This window comes from Odocoileus virginianus, chromosome 9, assembly GCF_023699985.2.
Source record: "Odocoileus virginianus isolate 20LAN1187 ecotype Illinois chromosome 9, Ovbor_1.2, whole genome shotgun sequence".
NCBI lineage: Eukaryota > Metazoa > Chordata > Mammalia > Artiodactyla > Cervidae > Odocoileus > Odocoileus virginianus.
In genome coordinates, this window is record NC_069682.1 from 49,508,174 (window position 1) to 49,513,137 (window position 4,964).

Consider the following 4,964-nt stretch of genomic DNA (forward strand, 5'->3'; position numbering starts at 1 on the left):
CCCTTTACCTTCCTGGCTCAGCCTCTGAACTCACTAAGCATCCTTCAGACCACAGTTTGGCTTCCCATTAAGTTCATTTATCATCATGAGAACACTGGCTTGTGTGATAGTTAAGTTATAGCTCCCATTAAAAATGAGAACATTGGCTTTGGGCTTATGAACTTCATGTCCTAGTGAGGTGGGTCATCTGTGTAGCTTATATGAGACTGGTAACTGTGGGACACTGACTAGACTCACTTTCTACACCTGTAATACCAAGGACCAGCCCCTTGGCTGAGGGCAAGTTCATTGAGCAAATAATAACTGATTGAGCCTTTTGAGGCATAGCCAGACAGATATTTCATTGTGTCCCCTTTTACTTTTTCAAAATTCCACACCTTTGGTCAGTTTGGGAAACTCTCCTTGAGGTAGAGGGCTTCCTAAAAAACCCCCTTGGTTAGGTTCCTGATGAGAGGGGGAGCTCTTATCTTATGCTATTGCAGATTAGATAGCTGACAAAGGCTTGCATTACGGTGACTGGCCTATGTGACAGACACTGAGAGTTGCCTGCATGATATCCATTGCTTCCTCCTGCTGCCAGAATTGTGATTTTGTTCAGAATAGCAGTGGTTTCCAATGGGAGGCAATGATCCATGTTGCCCTAAAGCAGGGTCAACAAACTTTTTGACAAAAAAACCCTTTTTTTAAATTTAGGCTTTGTGGGCCAAGAGGTGACTTTCATATAATACATCTGTCATGAAATAATCTCTTGACTTTTTTTCCCCTCAGCCATTTAAAAATGTAAAACCCATTCTTAGTTCATAGTCTGTATAAAGTCAGGTGGTAGACTAAATTTGGCCCACTTTGCAGACCTATCACTCCGTTTTGTTTTTTGTTGCCACTCTCCCTTGCAGGGTGGTCATGGCATCCACTTCTGGAGGTAAGCTGGGGAAGGGTGGTTTGGGGAAAACTTTTATTATCTTGATAAAAGGAGGCAGATGCCATAGCCCAGACCCTTCTCCTTTTTTCTCTGCCTTGAATATGAATGTGATTTATGGTACTATTGATCACGGTGAAGCGACAAGGAGGATAAAAACCAACACACCAAAGATTATGAAGCAAAGATAGAAAGAGCTTGGATATGTGACTGACAATGCCAGAAACTACCTACTTCATAAGTTGTGAAGTGAGAAAAACAATAACCAGTGTTTAAGCAGCTTCCTTATTACTTGCAGCTGCATTTTCAACATATCTAGGGCACTTATGTCCTTTGTTATCTGCTTCACCCCTCCCCCATCTAGGAGAATTACTCTACTCACAGACACTGGTACCCAGGCAGCTGTGTTTTGTACTACGTGCTCCACCTCATGCCTATCTGCCGCCCAGATGTTCAGACCTGACCTCTAATTAGTCTATCCATAGGCTGGCCAGTGAACCATGGCCTTTGTGGCTTGTCTCCGGAATGGAAGCTGAGAGTCCTATGGTTTCTGGCAGGACAAAAGAAGGTGGATGCAAACAGTATGATGGAGTCACATGAATGTCAAACTCCTGGAAGGAATATCCACAAATTTCATAGGTGAAGTCCTCTTCCAATGGGTCCTTCCTTCCAGCTCCTGGCTCTAAAAGCTCAGCCTGTTGTGGTCCCAGTTCCTATATTTCTTCTTGGTTCCAAATTCACCCTGCAATTCGTGCTTCATTTTTCTCTAGACAAGAGCAACTTGAGAATGTAGGGCAGGGTCTTGTTCAACAGTTTCTTTGTTTCCCTGCTCCCTCAAAGTGTTGGGTGGGGAAGGGAAGAAGTGACTGCCTAGACCTTCAAGAGAGCCGAGTGCAGGCCCTCTTCCCAAAGTTACCATCCCCAGCACCACCTGGATCTACTGGGCTCCCTAGAGAGCCATTCTGAGCTGAGAGGCTATGGGACGGGTTTAGCCTTTATAAGCATCTGGTTTTGTGCTTCATTGGAACCACAAGAAGAAGAAAAAAAAAAGGAAATTCTTTTCCAAGTGGACAGTGAACATGTAACCCCCTGGGGGTATGACAGGATGGGAATAGAAACGGGGTCAGGAGGGCACAGAGTTGAGCTCTGACAAGTCACTGAAGTCCAAAAACTTTCCCCAGGACCTGTCAGCGCCTGGAACCAGAGGGACTAAGGGACTGGCTTGTAGTGCTGGTGGTGGTGATGGTGAGTGACCTGCAGAGTTGGGTTCCAGGAGGGGTCTGGGCAGCAGGGCATGTGGAGCAGGAGACTTCGTTCTTCAGAAGTCCAGGGTGTATCTGGCTCTCTGGCTGGAGAAGGATGCAGGCTGTAGCTCCTTGAGAACTGGTAGAACCGGCTGTGGGGAGGGTCTTACAAAGACAGTGATGTTGGCCAGCCATCAGGTGGGCATGGGAGCAGTGTGGCAGGAAAGGGTAATGGGGCAACTCCATCGATCCAGGATTTAATGAACATTCACACCTAGTCTTGAGTAGCCCGGAGTCAGACAGCCCACTTCCTCGTAGTGGATGAAGATGTGGATCCTATTGGTTAACTCTAAGCCTGGATGACCTTGGTGTGAACTACCAGAGAGGCTGAGGGCCACTCAGGGCTTAATTCTGAGCCAGGGGTCTGGGAAGGAGGTCTTGGAAAGATAAGGGCAAGTAGAGAGGGCAGGCAGGCTCAGGGCCCCTGAGAGCCTGAAGCTTCAGCATCAGTGCATTTGTCATGCCTGCAAGTGGAGGACATGACTTTGGAGAAGGCTGAAGGGCTTGTATGTGAGGTGTCTGAGGTCATCTAGGGGAGGAGCTAGAGACACATTTGGAGCTAGAGACAGACACTTTGGGAGCCATTTATGTACAAGTGGTCATTAAGATGATTTGGAGTGGATGAGACTGGGTGGCAAGTTGAGATAAGAAAAGAACCTTGGGGACATTGAAGAGCATAGAGAGGCACCTGCACAGGAGGTAGAGAGAGAGAGATGGAGAGAATGTGGTCAGATGATCAGAAGATCCCAGGGGTGTGGATCAGGCAGGGAGAGGAATATTTCAGGAAACAGGGAGTGGCCACCAGTGTGGACTGTGGCAGAGACAGAGGGGGAGGAGATTGGGGAAATGAAAGGTCCCAGGTGAATTGCAAAAGCAGCCCTGGGCGATGCTGGGACAGAGGTCCTGGAGACTGTGGGAAGAAAGCAAGATGGGTCGCAAGAGCCTAGCTGGAAAGGGAGGATGGACTGGAGCTGGGACCTTGGGATGGAAGTGGGGATGCAGCTTTCTAAGGAATTGGCAGGGGGTGGGGTGGGTGGTGGAATTGGGCAAATACCAGTGCCCTTGGAGGCTTGCTTCTGTCTCTGTCACTTCTCACAGGAGCATTCTCCTTCTCACTCACAACTCCTTCTGGCTTCACTCCATCCCTTGAGGATTGTGTAAAGGAACACTTAGTCCCATTTTCATGGGCACTGAGTCTTCTCTACTCCCTCAGTCGTGGATGGGGCTGGGGCACCTGAAGACCCAGAAAGTGGTGCAGTGAATGCACTTCTTCCAGATGTCCCCAAACCACTTGCAAGAGGCTCCTTCCTTTAGAAAGGCTGTTGCTACTCCCTCCATTCCTCTTGGCTATTCCAGGACTCTGCCACGTCCTGAGAATAAGGTCAGCAAGTGCTTTATTTGATGTTTAGAACTGGGTCACTGGATGCCCTTGCTCTGGCACAGCCTCTCTAGGGGCTCTGTAGCCCCACCCCCCTCTCCCGAAGGCTTGTTCCCTAGTATGGAGGGCATAAGAGGAGGCCAGCTTTGTGCTGAGGGCCCCATTTGCAGGAGACCGAAGCTGAGGCTTAAAGGTCAGATATGTTTTGCTGATTGGTCATCAAGCCTAGAGCAAGTACTGGGCAAGCTGCTGACCCCCCCTGCCTCTACACCCACTGTCATCCAGAACAGGGAGCCCCCCCAACCCCACCACCACTTAAATCCTTCTGATGAAAGCTATCTCTACACACTTATCCCTTGTCCCTACTACAGACCTCCGGTGGGCTCAACTGCCTTGGCATGTGGGAACCCTCTAAGAGACCCTCCCCTGCTGTTGAACTCTCCTGCTAAGAAGCCCAACATTCAATACATTGATGCAAGGGTCTGCCTCCTTGCTTTGACAGATGGCCCCACCTCTGTGAGAAGATTCTGGGGGCTGTGCCAGTGTTCCCAGCGTTAGGGCAGCCAATGTGCTGTAAGATGGGGCCCTCTTTAATGTATGCAACATGCTCCCAGTATCCGCTTTTAACTGCTCCTCCTGTGCCTTGGGGGATGCCAGGCCTGAAAGTCCAGTACTTGCTATAGATCCACAGGGTGAAATTTCTGCTCCTGAGCCCAGATGATATTGGCTGTCTTTTTACCTTGTAATATTGGGATGAGGAGTCTGAAATTGTGATGACCTTTTCAACAGACTACCTCCCTACTACAGGAAGCTTCTGGTTGAAAATACTGGTCCATGTTGGCCCCAGCAGTTGGTTCTTCCTGTTTTAGAACACCTCCACCCCAGAGACCCCAGGGTATTATCTAGCAGTTCTCCTTCCAAAGGTCCACTGGGCTACCATCATCATTCCTTTGCTGGTTGGACATGTGTGGTTGGTATTATCCAGTTGAAAACTGAGCTACCTATAGCCTCTTGGGAATATAACAGATTTTGGATGATTTGTTGAACCATCAATGCTAATAAGCATGGTTCCAGGTAAGTGTTCCCTCACTCACCATGTACACATGTCTACTTGGGCTTGTATATTTTTTCATGTAATGTTTCACCAATTTCACTGATGGCCACCTTCCAGACTGAGGCCCTGAGAGCATCACAGATGCATCTGGTGAGACTGAAAAAGTTAAACTTTGTTTGCTTTCAAAGACTAATCATGTGAGTTTTAAGAGCCAACAAAATTCCCAAATCTTTTGGTCATGCTGAAAGTCCCAAAGGACAGAAGCCATCAGTTAAAGAGACAGTTAGGCTGAAACTAGAAAGTGAACACAGA